Source organism: Canis aureus, chromosome 27 (assembly GCF_053574225.1).
Source record: "Canis aureus isolate CA01 chromosome 27, VMU_Caureus_v.1.0, whole genome shotgun sequence".
NCBI classification, from domain to species: Eukaryota; Metazoa; Chordata; class Mammalia; order Carnivora; family Canidae; genus Canis; species Canis aureus.
In genome coordinates this window covers 33,583,835-33,601,949 of record NC_135637.1, presented here as the reverse complement: position 1 = coordinate 33,601,949, position 18,115 = coordinate 33,583,835, and the positions used below count along the sequence as shown (strand labels likewise).

The following is an 18,115-nucleotide window of genomic DNA, read 5'->3' as shown; positions in this document are numbered from 1 at the left end:
CATTGAGAATGATATGTGCTGTGGGCTTTTCGTAGATGCCTTTTAAGATGTTGAGGAATATTCCCTCTATCCCCACAATCTGAAGAGTTTTGATCGGGAATGGATGCTGTATTTTGTCAAATGCTTTCTCTGAATCTATTGAGAGGATCATATGGTTCTTGTTTTTTGTCTTTCTGATATGATGAATCACATTGTTTTATGAGTGTTGAACCAGCCTTGCGTCCGGGGATACTTCCGTCTTGGTAATGGTGAATAATCTCCTTAATGTACTGTTGGATCCTATTAGCTAGTATCTTGTTGCGAATTTTTGCGTCCATGTTCATCAGGAGTATGGGTCTATAACTCTCCGTTTTGGTGGGGTCTTTGTCTTGTTTTGGAATTAAGGTGATGCTGGCCTCGTAGAACGAGCTTGGATGTATTTCATTTCTATCTTTCTGAACAGCTTTAGTAGAATAGGTATGGGTTTTTTTTTTTTTTTTTGGTTTCTTCTTTAAACGTTGGAATAAATTCCCCAGGGAAGCCATCTGGCCCTGGACTTTTGTGTCTTGGGAGGTTTTTGATGACTGCTTCAATTTCCTCCCTGGCCTGTTCAGTTTTTCTATTTCTTCCAGTTCCAGTTTTGGTAGTTTGCGGCTTTCCAGAAATGCGTCCATTTCTTATAGATTGCTGAATTTATTGGCGTATAGCTTCTCATGTTTTTAAAATTGTTTGTATTTCCTTGGTGTTTGTAGTGATCTCTCCTTTCTCATTCATGATATTATTAATATGAGTCTTCTCGCTCTTCTTTTAATAGGGCTGGCTAATGGTTTATCTATCTTACTAATTCTTCAAAAGAACCAACTCCTGGTTTTGTTAATCTGTTCCATAGTTCTTCTGATATCTATTTCATTGAGTTCTGCTCGAATGTTAATTTGTCAAATCTCTTCTTCTGCTGGGTGTAGGATCTATTTGCTCTTTTTCATCTAGCTCCTTTAGGTGTAAGGTTAACTTCTGTATTTGAGTTCTTTCCAATTTGTGGATGGCTGCTTGCATTGAGATATATTTCCCCCAAGGACTGCTTTTGCTGTATCCCAAAGATTTTGAATGGTTTTATCTTCATTCTCATTAGTTTCCATGAATCTTTTTAATTCTTCCTTAATTACCTGGCTCACCCTTTCATCTTTTATCAGGATGGTCCTTAACGTGTTTGAAGTACTCCAAACTTCTTGTTGTGATTTAGTTCTAATTTCAAGGTATCATCCTCTGAGAATAAGCAGGGGATGATCCCAATCTTTTGGTATCGGTTCAGATCTGAGTTGTGATCCAGTATGTGGTCTATTCTGGAGAAAGTTCCATGTGCACTTGAGAAGAATGTGTATTCAGTTGCATTTGGATATAAAGTTATGTAGTTATCTGTAAAATCCGTTTGGTCCAGTCTATCATTTCGAGCTCTCGTTTCTTTGACATGTACTTAGAAGACCTATTTAGTGTAGAAAGCGCTAGATTGAAGTCACCAAGTATAAGTGTATTATGATCTAAATATGTCTTAACTTTGGTTATTAATTGATTGATATATTTGGCAGCTCCCACATTCGGGGCATATATATTGAGGATTGTTAAGTCTTCTTCTTGGATAGATCCTTTAAGTATGATACAGTGTCCCTCTTCATCTCTCACTACAGTCTTTGGGATAAATTTCAGTTTATCTGATATAAGGATGGCTACCCCTGCTTTCTTGTGAGGACCATATGATTGGTACGTGGTTCTCCAACCTTTTATTTTCAGGCTGTAGGTGTCCTTCTGTCTAAAATGAGTCTCTTGTAGACAGCAGATAGATGGGTCCTGCTTTTTTATCCAGTCTGAAACCCTGTGCCTCTGTATGGGGTCGTTAAGCCCATTCACGTTCAGTTACTATTGAAAGATATGAATTTAGTGTCATCATGATACCTATTCAGTCCCTGTTTTTGTGGATTGTTCCATTGGACTTCCTCTCCAAGAGGAATTTTAAGAGTCCCCCTTAAAATTTCTTGCAGAGCTGGTTTCCTGGTCACATATTCTTTCAGTTCCTGCCTATCTTGGAAGCTGTTTATCTCTCCTATTGTGAATGAGAGCCTTGGATAAAGTATTCTTGGCTGCATGTTCTTCTCATGTAGGACCCTGAATATATCCTGCCAGCCCTTTCTGGCCTGCCTGGGTCTCTGTGGAGAGGTCTGCTGTTAATCTAATATTCATCCCCATAAAAGTTAGAGATTTCTTGTCTCTTGCTGCTTTAAGGATCTTCTATTTATCTTTGGAATTTGCAAGCTTCACTATTAAATGTCGAGGTGTTGAGCGGTGTTTATTCATTTTAGGTGGGGGAAGGCCTGTGTTTTTAGTCCCAGCACAGCTTGGAAGTTAGGACCTGCAGGGAAGAGAGGAGCGACTATTTTTGAGGCCAACAAGTGGCTTTCCAGATGGATTTACCAGAAAAAAAAGACATATTAGGTGGTTGGATCTGCAAGTGTCTGATTTGGATACTGTAGGTTTGGGTCTTTGGTTTTGTGTACTGGCTGGCCGGCAAGCTTGGGTCCCAAGACTCCGAAGGCAGCAGAAGAGGGCTGCAGGCTGTGTGCAGCGCCCCCGGGCTCTGCCCTGCATGGGGCTCCCTAGCATCCCCAGCATCCCTGCAGGGTGGTGGGAGCCACTGGGCTAGGAAGCCCCAGATAGCAGGAGCCCCTTCACCCCCAGCTTTCTGCTCAGTGTGCAGAGGGCATGTGGTGGGGCCAGTATCGGAGCCAGCTAGCCCACAAGCAGTCCTGTCTGCCCAAGGGACGCACACAACATCCTGTCCCCAGGCAGCTGCAGCCGCCCATGGGGTGCCTGGGGTCACAGGGATGCTCCTACGCTTCTTGAGGCAAAGGCGCCGTGATGACCACACTCAGCGGGGGCCTCCACACACACCCCCGGCCCCCAGGGGCCCAGGTCAGTGCCCCTCCCCTGGCAGGCCATGGTGCGGGGAGGCACCTACATAGGTGATCTGGTAGTGCTTTTCCCTGGAATGCTGGAAGGCGGCTGTGTCACCAGGGAGCCGGTATCCTGTGCGCTGGTCACGTCGGCCGGCACCTGGGTACAGGTCCTGTGGAGGGCGAGGGGTCAGGCTGCGCCGGGGCCCATTGAGTCATGCGCATCGCACGCGGCCCATGCCAGGCTTTCGGTCGGGATGCAGCGTGTTCTTGTTTACCAGGCCGATGTCATGAGGAGTCAGAGGAGTTCAAAGGGCCAGGTAACTAATGCATCATCCTTGACCCCCTGCTTCGAAACCGACAGGTGCCTGCGTGCTCCACTGCCCAGGCCTTGGGCTCAGGTCACATCTCTGAGCCCATCAGTCTCCCTGCTCGACCCCCACCCTCCTCGCTAATGCTCCCTCGCTTCCACTCTGTCGAGTAAATAAACCAAATCTTTAAGAGAGAGAGACAGAGAGTGAGAGAGATGCCTGGGGGTGCTCAGGGTGTGACGCTGGGTCATGGGATTGAGTCCCCAACGGGTTCCCGCAGGGAGCCTGCTTCTCCCTCTGCCTGTGTCTCTGCCTCTCTCTGTCTCTCTCATGAATAAATAAAACCTTAAAAAAGAGAGTGAGCGAGTGAACGATGAGTGAAGGGGCCCATAGGAAATAATTCTTCTATGTTTTGAACGTATGCCCAATTACCTGCATGGAATCGAGCAAGAAAACGGGAGCAGTAGAGAGAACAGGCAGTCAGTGCCGCCTGTGTCGTGAACCCTTAGGTGGCATTCACATCATCACAGTCCCGGAGACAGTCATAATGATAAGGCACATCCCTGGAACCCCATTCCTCCAATAAACACAGTGTCAGGCCATGAAGAGGTCACGATTCCCCAATCCCTGGCAGATGGGGGAAAGGAGTTTCTGACCATGATCCTAAATAGCCTGTCTTTGGGGGGGAGATCCAGGAGTAGGAATAGTATCAGAGACATCAAAGAGCAAATGTTTTTCAATATTCAGTACAGGAGAGTGACATCAAAGAGGGAAACCAATGTTGCCTGAGCAGGTAACACCCAAAAGGGATATTAAGTACGTGAGTGGAATCCAGGTCTTTCTCTTCTGAATTCCAACAGTAATTTCTAGCCCTTTCTCTTACTACTAGTAGTCCCTTATGATTATGTGTCTTCTCTTTGTCATCTTGGTTTTAAGTTGTTTGAGAAAGGTTGGCTTTCTTTCTCCCTCGTATCTTGTAAATGTAAATGCAATGTTGCTCTAAGAATGCCCATTGCTTGCGTGGTGTAAGAATCCCACCAACCAGGAGGGAAGACAGACTGTGTACTGTTTGGGTTTTTTCTTTGTTTTTTAACTCAGGTGAATGGAATAGCATTGACAACTGAGAAGGTCAGGCTGAGATAAAGCACAAGCCAAGGAGGTTTCTGCAAAAGCCAGTGGCCTGGCCCTCGGAGGCCGCCGCTTAGACTTCTGCTGCCCCCTGCACTGGGTTCTCACTGCTCACCTCACTCTGGAGCTTGTGTGCATGAAGGGCCCATCCAGTTCCATGGTTTTCATAGTTGCAGCCACCTTGCCTCTGACGCTATCCATGTAGTCATGGTGGTAGATGGCCTGTGTCAGATAGAAGAGGGGTCAGCTGATTCTGATCACAGCAGCATCATTGGAAAGAAGCAAAGTAAATGGAAACCTAAGTCTCTCTTAAAGGAAGGAAGGAAGGAAGGAAGGAAGGAAGGAAGGAAGGAAGGGAGGGAGGGAGGGAGGGAGGGAGGGAGGGAGGGAGGGAGGGAAAGGGGAAGGGGAAGGGGAAGGGGAAGGGGAAGGGGAAGGGGAAGGGGAAGGGGAAGGGGAAGGGGAAGGGGAAGGGGAAGGGGAAGGGAAGTAGGTAGGTAGGTTTCCCTTTGCCTCAACAACTGATCCATCATTGTCTTGTCCACAGGCTCGCAGGCATGTGGACCCCGCAGCATGAGAGAAGCAGAGGACATGGCTCAGCAAAGGGAGGGAACAGCGGCTATGGTACGGCTCTAAGTTTCAAAACAATGGGTTTTTACATTCTAACTCGCTGGTGGGATTTGATATTTACTTACTAATTTGCGGGCTTAGTTAAAAGAAAATAAAAGAGCAGCCGTGTGCTGGCTCTGCCCCCCAAGTCAGAGAGTGGATGTGGCATGGGGCCGAGGCTTGGGCACCGGGCCTTCCCAGACCACGGACGAGGGGCCCCACGAAACCCACACCGCTCACTGCACGGCCTGCCCCCTCCTCACCCTGCCATGACCAGCTCTAATTTTCCAGAGGGCTGACCAGCAAGATACAACTGCTGCTCTTGACACGAGGCCTCAAAAAACAACTTTAAAGCAAAAAACTCTAAAACACTGAGTATTCCATAGTTATAGCATTTCTACCTCCACCTTGGGAACTGATTGAACACACCAGGTTTTAGGAAATATGAGCAGAACCATAAGTACTATCTAGGACACTAACTCTGGTCTCCCAGTTAGCAAAAGCCACTTACTTTTTCTTTTCTTTTTTTTTTTTTGCCACTTCTGTTTGAGTGGTGGCCCCATTTATTACTGTCCACACGACTTCCCCACGGGGACTTACATCACTCAGTTGTTTCCCACTTTTCACAGCCTGCACATAGACTTGTGTGTCTGTGACCAACTTGTAGCCATTCCTGGTCTTCTGTGTGTGAGATTTGTACTTGATCTGCCAAGAGGAATAAAAGAAGCCTGTGGTAGACCGTTTACGGTTCTAGAAATTGCTGCTTTCATGGAGGGTTTGGTTGCTTTTAACTCATGACATTTACTTTCATTAGCACATATTCAATCGACCAGGAGGCATTTGAATTTTAGGACAATCTGCATAATCGATGCTTATAGTCCTATGGAGCTTCTAGAGCCTTCTAGCAGGCTTGACAACTGCTCTTCTAGGAACATTTACGCATTTTTACTGAAACCTTTATTACAGTGTTAATTTGCTTAGCAAATTCTCTCTTTATAAATAGGTCCTGTCTATAGCGTCACAAACACCTCACAAGTGAGATTTCCCTAATAGGAGAATCATGTGCTTGATAGATCTGAAATAGTCCAAATGTAGAGAGAGGTTCCAGGGAAGGACAACAGGACAGCTCGACCGTGTTGTTGAATAGAGAGCTACGCGCATTCCAAGAAACAGCCGTTCCCTGCTCCTTAGCATTCTTCTCCAGATCAGCCATCCTCAACACCATTTAAGACATAGCTGGTCTGTGACAATGTACATAACTCCCCCTTTGACTTAGACTACGTAGAAAAGGAAATACACTTTAAAAAAAAAAACCATAAGATAGGGCAAACTCACATGGTTACATAGAACATAAGCATGCTTGGCATGAAGAATTTCAGGAATGTCCAAGATGTAGCATCCAATGCCTTTTAGCCAGTTGAGGTCATCCTTGTATACAATCTAAAGATTGCGGTGGATAGAGGGAATTAGAAAAAAGAAACTGACCGTAACTCAAACACCAAAAACACAGACACCCAGTGGGCCTGGGAGGACTTTATCGAATGACATTCGAAAGGTGTTATGCAATGAGGCTGTGGGTGCCATGAAAACACTGGCACACAGAGCCCTGCTTCCAGGGACAGACCCATGGGTACAGAGGACAGCAACGCTGGAAGAAGGCCAGGGTACATGCAGGTGGGTCTGCTTCCCCTCAGGATGGGCATGTGGAGGCAGCGCGGGGGACCTTCACAAGCAGTGGGCTTACGTTGCTGTAGATCTGATCTGTGACTTTCCTGATGTGGCTGTTGACTTGCAAGTCAGGGTGGCAAATCCACTCACAGAGGTGTAGGCAGTAATCAATCTCACTGCCTTTCTTCTGAGATTCCTTAGCAGTAACCATTCCACCATGTCAGGCACGATGTGGATTCTCATCTTGTTCTTTTCATAAACTGATTTATATAGGCGCTGGGAAGATAAAATAATATGCCAATTATGTAGGAAATTGTGCAAGGTCTCAAGGCAATCTGGTTCTTAAATCCTTCTTATACACCAGAGAAGTCGAGGTAAAGAATGTATGGCAATCAGGTGGGATCTGGTAAATATTAAATTAATTCCGTATACTGTCTAACAAAGTCTTTTACTAAATACGCATCTCTAGGCCAGAAGGCATTGAAAAATTTTATTGGACCACTAGCATTTAAACGAATGGAATAGAATTGAAAAGATCAGAGTGTATTGTCTTTAGTTTGGCAGTACATAGTCTTCTGTCATATGTCAGAAGGAAGTCACATAAACGTCAGCTGTGTGTGTGTGTGTGTGTGTGTGTGTGTGTGTACTTGATACAACATTCTCACTGGTAAAAAACAGGGTTTGAGAAATACTGATCTAAAATGCTATGTAAGGGACGCCTGGGTGGCTCAGCAGTTGAGCATCTGCCTTCGGCTCAGGGTGTGATCCTGGGATCTGGGATCGAGTCCCACATCGGGCTCCTTGTGGGGAGTCTGCTTCTCCTTCTGCCTGTGTCTCTGTCTCTCATGAATAAATAAAATCTTTAAAAAATAAAATAAAATAAAATGCTATGTAAAAGGTTCACAATTAAGAGGTAAAAGTCTCTAAAGGAGGTTAACTTCTGAAAGAGAACTAGCTTCTTAGGACTGCAATGAAGGTTATAGGTAATTTTACAATAAAAGGCTTTACTTAAGAACATTCTGGGCATAAAGGGTTGAAGTTCATAAACTTTTTTTAAATATATTTTTTATTTATTTATGATAGTCATACAGAGAGAGAGAGAGAGAGGCAGAGACACAGGCAGAGGGAGAAGCAGGCTCCATGCACCGGGAGCCCGACGTGGGATTCGATCCCGGGTCTCCAGGATCGCGCCCTGGGCCAAAGGCAGGCGCCAAACCGCTGCGCCACCCAGGGATCCCCGAAGTTCATAAACCTTAATACGATATCTAGATAGCTCATTGTAATTTTAGATTTTCTTTTACAATATACACAAACATATAATATATAAAACACATGTGGATGGAACTGGAGGGGATTATGCTGAGTGGAATAAGTCAATCAGAGAAGGACAAACATTATATGGTCTCATTCATTTGGGAAATATAAATAATAGTGAAAGGGAATTAAAGGGAAGGGAGAAGAAATGGGTAGGAAATATCAGAAAGGGAGACAGAGCATGAAGACTCCTAACACTGGGGGTGGTGGAAGGGGAGGAGGGCGGGGGGTGGGGGTGAATGGGTGGCGGGCACTGAGGGGGGCACTTGACAGGATAACCACTGGGTGCTATTCTGTATGTTGGCAAATTGAACACCAATAAAAAATAAATTCATTAATAAATAAATAAAACACATGAATCAGTAGAAAAATTCTAGGAGCGGAGAACTGGGGAAGGTAGAGGGTGGGTGAGAGGCCATCACAATGCACTTGACTTACATTGCTAGCCAGATGCTTCTGGTTCTTAGCATGCATCAGGGACATGGTACTGGTAGGCAGGATGTAGCTGGTGGCTTCACTCCATCCCAAGCTTCCTTGTACGGGTTCTACAGGGGTTATAAACCATTTTGTGAGTACAGAAAATGCACTCTGGTTGGATCTTTAGAAGGGGATTTTTCCTGTATCTTTTTTCAGACACTGCTTAACAACCCCTGATCTTCATACTCAGCAGGACCCAAGTCCCCCTCAGTAAATAATGGGTTTAATGCTGTGACCATAATTTTCTGGTCCATTATTCTGTTCTCTTCCATAGTACTTATTTCAGTTTGGCAGTTATCATGGAGCACTGCATCTTGACAACAGTGGTGAATGTATGAATATGCATTTGTACAGCTATAGTACTGTAGGCCACAAAGAGTGACATTTTACTGTATGGAAACGAAAACAAAGTTTTTGACGCTGTGTTCCTTTGCTCTAGGTCTAGGAATTCCTGAAGGGTGAAAACCACTAACTTAAAATCTATTTATCCTATCTTACATTTTTGTAGCTAGTGGGAGCTCAAGAAAGATTTCCACTCCTAGGTATTTATTTACTCAAGAAAACAAAAATTACATATGCACAAAAACCTATACTCAAATGTATATAGCAGCTTTATTCATAATTGTCACAAACTAGATACAATCCAGGTGTCCTTGGACTGTGAATGAATAAATTGTGGTATATTCATACAATGGAATATCACACTCTGCAATAAATCCAATAAACTACTGGTTTTTACAGCAATGTGTAGAGTACACAAGTGGATTTTACTAAGACAAAGAAACAGACCTGACGGCTGCAGACTTCATAATCCCATTTGCAGGACATTCTGGAAAAGGTTTTTCAAAGTTTGTTTCTTTAAAAATAGGTCCAGAAAATGCTTCTATGGGTCTCAAAGAAGGAAAAGGAAGAGGGTAATTTTGAGGTGATAGATTTTCTGTGGCTTCACTGGGGTGAATACATGACTTTGCATTTGTTAAAAGCCATAGTCCAGAGGCACCTGGGTGGCTCAGTGGGTTAAGCATCTGCCTTCAGCTCAGGTCAAGATGAGCTTGGAGAACGCTGCTCAGAGGGAAGTCTGCTTCTCCCTCTTCCTCTGCCCCTCTTCCTGCTCATGCTCTCTCTCTCTCTCTCTCTCAAATCAATAAAATCTTGTTTTAAAAAACATCCTGTAGTACTATATACTACAAAGAGTGATTTACTGTGTGTAAATTAAAACAGAATCAAGCTGAATGGGGAAGAGGACGCCAATGGAATAGAAATCATAACAAATAAACCTAACTGTGTTACAAATGCATAACAAGACTATGCTGAAGGAAGTGAGTTAGAAAACAATTTAGTTTATTTTTGAAAATGGTATTTTGACTCATTAAGCTATAGACAAAAATAACCAATAAGATACTGTAGTTACTACATTTGTTTCTCACAGGAATATGGGTTAGCAATTCTCAAAACTATGTGCCGATAAAAGTTGAACAAATAGGAGCGCCTGGGGGGCTCAGGGGTGAGTGTCTGGCTTCAGCCCAGGGCGTGACCCTGGGGTCCTGGGATCGAGTCCCGCATTGAGCTCTCCGCAAGAAGCCTGCTTCTCCCTCTGCCTGTGTCTCTGCCTCTCTCTGTCTCATGAATAAATAAATACAACCTTTAAAAAAGTTGAACAAATAAGCAAACATGTCATAGGTAATGAGGGCCAGGCTTTCTAGGAAAAAAAAAGCCACAAGTTGGAAAAATAAAAGATAGAAGTCTAAAGTCTGTAGTGTTGAATGATATAGGAAGCATCAATAGGAACTCATGGTTCAAAGCACACATATAATTAGACAAATATAGAAATAAATACTGATATGTATGCATATAGAGGTTAGTATCCATAATATATTTCTAAGCTCTGTCCATAGAAGGGTCCCAGCAGCAGTGAGCACGCCTAGTGCTGAGATTTTTGCCTTTGAAATGCCAATCCTTAATACATAAACCAGGGCTCCTTGGAGAGGGGGTATCTGGAGCAGGTAAATACAAGATGAACATCTTGTGGTGCCAGAATGTAAGGAAGCACTCAAAAACAATGACAGAGTATGTTAAGTTCTTATAGGAGCCACCCTGAAAGGCACCCAATGGGGAAAGGTGAAATGATTTGAGCAACAAAATAAATAGCAGTATTAGACTACATCACGTAGAAGAAATTAAATATCCATGAGTTCAGATATAATTACTTACTGATACAAGTAAAAAAAAAAAAACCCAAATGGTAGGAAGAAAGAGTGGTTTCTTACCGAAGAATTCCAATTGATAAATGTAGGAGGGATGAAAAAAAAAAAACAGAAAATCACCAATAGGCATATTTTATACTAAAAGTTGTTTCAGGCAAGACCCATCAATAGATGGTAAAATACATGAGAGAACATTTGAAGAGAAACAGGCTATCTGCAAAGTCCCAAAATATCTCCCTCCATGATATGTATTAACAACAAAGGGAAAAATCACGACATTACAGTAGAGAAGCTCAGCAGCCAGCCACCTAACCAAGTCACCACGTTCAACATCACCAGTTACCGGCATCACGTCCCACCTGCCATGATGCCGGAGAGAAGCTTTTGTGTTAAACTCGCCAAAAATGGACTGTCTTGATCTAATCATAAGAAGACATCATATAAAACCAAATGGAGGGGCATTCCACAAAATAACCGGAAAGTATTCCTCAAAAGTGTTACAATCAGAAAAAGACAAGGGAAAACTGAGAAATGATCAGATTGAAGAAAGCTAATGAGTCATATGAATTAAATGCAAAATGGGATGACAGGCTGGCGCCTGACATAGAAAAGCACATTAGTGGAAAAACCCTGGTGAAATCTGGATGAAGTCTGTAAGTTACACTGCAACAAGGTTAATTTAGTTTCCATGATTGTATTACAGACAAAACTATGCTGGAATTCTCTGGACTCTTTCTGCAAGTTTTCTGGAAACCTAAAAGAGTTTCAAAATAAAGTTTTAAAAAGTTTGTTGAATTAACCAATTCAGAGGAGACAAAAAAAAAGTGTCTTTGTAGGCTGTACGCCCCTTGTCCCTGGAGAAGCCAGGGAAGGACAAGTCCAGGGTGAGGGTAGCCTAGTTTCAACAGTGCTCACCTGCAATAAGGAAGGAGCTCCCAAATCTGTGCCAATGCACAGCATGGTGTGATATTCCACTTCGGGCTCAATGAATTGTCACTAGGACTACTGAGGAGATAAAATAGGAAACTGGAAGTGCCTGAAAAAACCTGGGCGGTAAGGTGCTTATCCCAACTATTCCGTTATTGTCTCCAGGGAAGAAGAGAAAAATAACTCACTCTGCTGTAAAGATTCTTCAGGTTCTTGGTTCTGTCATAATCCACTGTTTCTAGGACTGTTGTATCTTTGTCCTTAATCTGATGATAATTTTCTTTACATTTCACCTACACACAAAAAAGATGGGTTATTCTTTTCTGCTGTTCAAAAATACAGAAGGACAGGAATGGCTTGTGTCGGGAGAGAAGTCCAAGAAGACGCACCTCACTGGCATTAATGCCACTTTGAAGAGCAGTCACCTAAAGTGGTGTATCTGTGACCAGGTTCTAATTCTGCAGAGTTTCTTTACCTGCTGCCATGTACCCGTATCTGTAAAGAAAAACCAGGCACCGGAAATGGTAAAATACACGTCTGCCATCAGCATGAGCAGTTTGTGCCAACTTAGATGAGCCTTTACTTCATTCTGGGTTCCTGCTTTAATACTAACAGAGACACAGTCGTTCTGTGTTCCTGCCAACTTTGTAGGGTTGTCAAAACCTGGCTCTTTGCCAGATCTTCTTCACCATTTTGTTGCCTTTTCCATGCATGCACCCCCATCCCTGAGTGCCTCAACCGTCCGTGAACCTGCCCTAGGAGAGCTAAACCATATCCTGGGGACATTTTCCAAATATCTACTTTTTTACTTCAGAACTTACCTCCCAAAGGTCAAAGCATGCATTTGCATTCTACTCTCTGCAGGCTAACCTAAGCAACTTCCGTATAGATGCTTGAGGGTGGTTCACTCTGAAACACCTCACAGGAAACGTTCTGGGTAAACCTCAAATGCTTAAACCCCTGGAGAGACCAAAACCGAGAAGGTCCCACACCAGAGCAGGTCACCAGGAGAGGCTGTATCAGGCAGGGGCCTCTGGTTTCTGTGGCTCACGTACTGTTAGAGCAGCTTTCTCTAACCCGGGCACAGGGCTGGCCTGGTTGTCACCCCACTGAAAGCACCACGATTTCACTGATCCACAGAGAGCCAGTCCTTCTGGGAAGATCTCACCTGACTCTGGAGATCACAGGATTTCTTGGCCTGGAGGATCTGAGGCATATCCCAAATGTAGCATCCCATGCCTTTCAGCCGATTCAAGTCATCCTTATACACGTTCTGCAGGAAAGAAGGGATGATGAGAGGTGACAGGTACTAAGTGAATTTACAATCGGGCATTTTGATAATTTCCCATCAGCCATTGGCTGTGCTGAGTGCTTAGCAGTCATAGGGTGGGCCCCGCACCAGCTGGAGGGCTTTCCCGCTCCGACCTAAAGAAGCCTAGGAGGAGAGGAAGAGCTAAAGTTTTGTCTGGAGTAAAAAACAGGTTAAATATTTAACACAGGGGTCACATGGCTCAGAGGGGATTCTCACACCAAAAAGTGGTTACGCGTGCCACTGTGCTTTAAAAAGCAGTATAATTTATGAAAACGGGGACAAGTGGAGCATAGGGGGCCAAGACACGGTTGAGTGAAGGTGTAACTAAGTCAAGCTGCAGAAAGGGCATCGTACATTGCTCAGGATGTCCTGCATGCTGTGGGCCCGAATTACGCCGGGTTCTTCCGGGAGAGACATCCACTGGTGGAAGTAGTGTTGGTACTCTAGGTCACGGAGGATGTACTGACAGTGTTTGGCCAGCCCGTGATTCATCATATCGATGGGGATGTGCACATTTGCTTTGGTATCCGCATAATCTCTTCTGTAGTTCAATTAAGCCCCCTTTTTTTAAAGACAAAAAGAAGGATCAAAATGTTAATTATTCAGATCCATCTCTCTCGGGGTCTTATCCCTAGTATAGATCAGTACCTTTAGGATGAACAAAGGCTAGAGAAGATACTTTTTAAATAGATTCTTCATTCCCAATGTCCCTTCCTTTCAAAACACAGGGGTAAGTAGTCACCTTGTTGCTTTCTCCTTTTTCCAAACACAGGTACTTCACTGTGGGTTTGGAAGTGCAGAAGGGAAGGAAAGGGAGGAAAGCCCATAGTTACCAATGGTAACTGGCAGGGGTGGGGATGAATCTCAGGGAAGGAATGACTCCTTCCTCACCACCCCATGCCTCTCTCAACCGAAGAACGGGTCACAAACAGACCCCCTAATAGCACCCTCCAGGGTACAAATCCTCCGTCACAGTGAGCTTTGCTTTGCTTACTGCACTACTCGTCTTTTGGAAATCCAGGCACTGGACCACACCAGGGAACTCACTGATTTCTTTTCCAGCCAGGTAGTGGCCCTTCTGCTTCTCATATGTCTCTTTGTATTTAAGCTGTGAAGTAGGCACAACTTAGTTGAGAATCTCTGGGATTTTTGGACCAGCTCCCCAGAGAAGACTCTTAAATGCACGGAGGAAAAACCACCACTGACCTCGCTGTTCACATAGTTGGCATGCTTAGCTCCCACGATGGGAATGTAGCACCTATGCAAGGTGCAGCCGTAAGCGTTGGTCCCTTCTCAAGCCCCTTTGTACAGTATCTGGAACAAAGGAATATGTGTCAGCAAGTTTGCAGTCAACTTCCTTCAGGTATTGCTAAAAAGAAAATGGTAAAACCAAGGTAAAATATTTATGTTTAAAGGCCAAGAGCCCTTACTGCGTCTACCTAAGAGTATGGGAGAATCTTCTATCTTACTGCAGATTGAATCTACAAACACCAGGGTGTTCTAGGACATCTATAACAGAGAATAACTGTATTTAAAGTTATGGTAAAAGTGGAAATACATTTTCACATAGGTAGAGAATCACCAAAGACTGCTTCCCATTGAGCATACACACAGACACAGGGCACGCGCGCACACACACACACATCATCCTTAAATCAGCTGAATTAAATTAGTCTTCCGTCTGTTGGCTGGAGATATTTATACATGACTGCCAGAGAGGGACTGGCCTTTCCTCTCTTTTCCCTGTTAGTGGGTGTTCAGTCCTCTGCGCACCTACAGCTGGTATAGCACCTGCTACCTTATTATCTATTTGCCTGTCCATCTCCCTCATTGGCATGGGCTCCTGAGGGGCTTCTCTTACTGAGTGTTAGCCCCGTAGCACTTCCTCCAATGCCTGGCCCATTACTGGAGCTCAAAAAGAAAAATACCAGCTGAATAAATGCTACTTCTAATAAACAACAGCAGTTATTTCTAAGAAGATTAAATGCAATGATAGGTCTTTTAAGTTCAGTTGTTCACAAAATCAGCCAAGAAGATGAATTAAGAGCTTAAAATTAAGAACTGAGTTGTAAATCAAATAAAATAGAACTGACAGTACTGTAGAGTTTTCTCATGTCTTTGGAGTGGGTGATATATGGTGTATCTGGAGAAAATAGATACTTGCCCTTCAATACTTTATTAAATGTTTCTTTATGTTTTACCTAACAAGAGAAAACAAGACAAAACCAATCCACATCTTTGGTCAATATAAATGCATATTTAAAGTTTCATAGTTTCGGGGCAGCCCGGGTGGCTCAGCGGTTTAGTGCCGCCTTCAGGCCAGGGCATGATCCTGGAGACCCGGGATCGAGTCCGGCATCGGGCTCCCTGCGTGGAGCCTGCTTCTCCCTCTGCCTGTGTCTCTGCCTCTCTCTGTGTATCTCTCATGAATAAATAAAATCTTTAAAAAAAATAAAAAAATAAAGTTTCATAGTTTCTACCCAAAAAGATAATAACCAGTCTACATTTGGAGATTTAAAACAAACTAATTGGTTAGATTTCAGTTCATTTTGCCTAATACAATAATTTGGACAAGAATATGGATGCTTTTTAAAAGAAGAAATGGGTAGGAAATATCAGAAAGGGAGACAGAACATGAAAGACTCCTAACTCTGGGAAACAAACTAGGGGTGGTGGAAGGGGAGGAGGGCAGGGGTTGGGGGTGACTGGGTGACAGGTACTGAGGTGGGCACTTGATGGGATGAGCAATGGGTGTTATTCTGTATGTTGGCAAGTTGAACACCAATAAAAAATAAATTTATTATTTAAAAAAATAAAAAAAATAAAACCTGCATTCTCACTCTGAAAAAAAAAATGTTCGTACAGTACATCTCTTACTAGGGACTTTAAAGACATGCCCACCAGAGATGATCTTCTAGTTTCCTGCCCCACTGTCCATTTTCTTACAAGCAGTTACCTGGAGGTGAGCAAATGCAGTCAATGACACACAATGAACTCCCCAGTCCATGCACACATCACTATACACAAAGAAAACTTACATCACTTTGACTGACTGAGTTAATCTTCACCAAAACAATCTCTGGAGGATCCACCACACTTGTGAAGTTAGGACAGTTGTCGAGATCAGCCTTCTTGTATTTTATCTGCAAGGAAACAGAGATGATTAAGACTGGTCTCCTTCCAGTGGGTACCTGCCCCCACATGACAGGCAAGGCGGCCAGGCATTAGGTAAGAACAGGGTTTGTGTACCTGATTCACCATTTCCTGGTTCTTCGTAACCCTCACGTAGTCCACAGAGTCCACGGGTATCCAGACAATGCCACGGAGCCACTCCAGGTCAGCCTTGTAGACATCCTGAGAGCAGGAAGAGAGATACAACGCAGGCATAAATGACTCAGGCACAGGATTCCAGACTGTAGGTCTGAAGCAACTTTTTCAGGAGCTTTTTAAGGATTTCCCTCTAGTGACTGTCATCTCTTGATGCAATCATGATTTCACCTGTTCACCAGAGAGGTATCCTGTGAGCCTATTATTATGAGCAAAGTACTGTACTAGGTGCTTTCAGAGATAAGTACAAAGGAATCTGGTGTGAAGAGAAGTCCTTTATAAGTGGAGAGTGTAACAGCAAGAACACTCAAGGGCTATGGGAGCTACGGGCAGGGAGCCATTGTATCTAGCATTGAGTCCAAGGAAGGGTTTTACCAGGGAGGGTGGGTTTTTAGAAGGATTTATATGTAATTACTTGGTACGTGGGAAATTTAGACTAACTACACAAAGGAAGTGATACAACTAAATGCTCCTGTGTGGTAGAGTAGGGGACACATGCCCCTGGCCAGGCCTAGCTCTCCCCCTCCCCACCCCACATCAACCACAATGGAGCTGCTGATCTGGTTAAATGTCCATGACCATCGTTCTGCTGCAGCAACAGGGAGGTGGCAAGTTCAAGCTCACCACCTGGTGGCAGGCAGCCTCTGATTTCCTGTTTCCAAAGTGGTAATGAGAAGACCAGGTGGGTTAGCTCCAGGGTATGTCTGAGCATCAGGTCGATGCATGGAGTTTCTGTTCCTTAGGAACTGCTGGCGGCAGCTACACGTCTGGGCTCAGGCCTCACTGCAAGGTGGCCTAGGTCATGTATTCTCTTCCCTACCCTCACCCAAAGCTCTGTGCAAGCAGATTCTGGGCCCTCAGGTAGTTTATCAGGATTTTGTTTCTCTTTTGCTTTGATTCTTTGCAAGCAAGTCCTACATCAACGCCTGAAGAAGAGACGCTTGGCAAAGGGCATACCCAGGTCTTTGCCTACACTAACTACAACCCCCATTTACTCTCCATTCTCACCCCAAGCCATTTATTATTTTAAATCAGCTGATAATCTCCCAGGCCAATGTGAGATGTTGGTGATGTCAAAGATGATGCAAAAACAAAAAAAACAACCAATGAAAAAAATTGGCTTTGAACGATACTCGGAAATAAGTCGTCAAAAAGGCAAAGCTGTCAATCACTGCTCCTGGTTTTTCTCTACAAAAGATTCAGCCTCAGTTCCCTTCTGGGAACAAATTCAGTATTTATGGCTCAAAGTTTCAAAGCCCGGTGCTTCCAGAGTACTGCCTGTAACTCTCTGAGTACACCATACATTCCTAGGTCATTAAGAAACAAAAATTACTTACATTGCTCTGTAGGTCAGAGGCCTTCCTTGCCTGGATAATGTCATTTTGGTCAGGATGACACATCCATTGGTGCAGGTAATTACGGTAATCAATATCACTGACGAGGTCCTGCCCATGCTTGGCAGCCAACACCGACACCATATCAGCGGCTATATATTGATCTTGGCCTTTGTTTTATGGTAGTCCTCTCTGTATAGTCTGTCATTCTGAATCTGGCCTGTGCGCTCAAACCAAACCAGTTTAGGATCATCTCTCATCGTCGAACACCAACATAATGACCTCTTTGTTTTACATGTTCAGCTTTGTAGTTCAGCTGGTGGGAGAAAAAAAAATAGAGATTCCATCGGTTGTGACAAGCTCTCAAGGAAAAGGGGAGCTTGAAACATCAGCACACACAGCCCCTCAGCCTTTTGTCACCTGCCTCCCCGAGAATAAAGAACAAAAAGCACTGACATAATAAATATGAAGAAATACCGATTTAAAAGTAGGAAAAATACATTCGTTTTCTAATTCTGCCTATGTTTTATTGGAAAGCTTAGAGATTTTAAGGAAGTGAGGGAATAGAAGAGAGTAAACACTC

At 43.9% G+C, this 18,115-nt stretch overlaps 1 pseudogene; it reads right to left on the bottom strand.

Moving 5' to 3' along the window:
* Nucleotides 1-18,115, bottom strand: part of LOC144299609 (nebulin-like) — a 71,809-nt pseudogene that overhangs the window by 48,248 nt on the left and 5,446 nt on the right.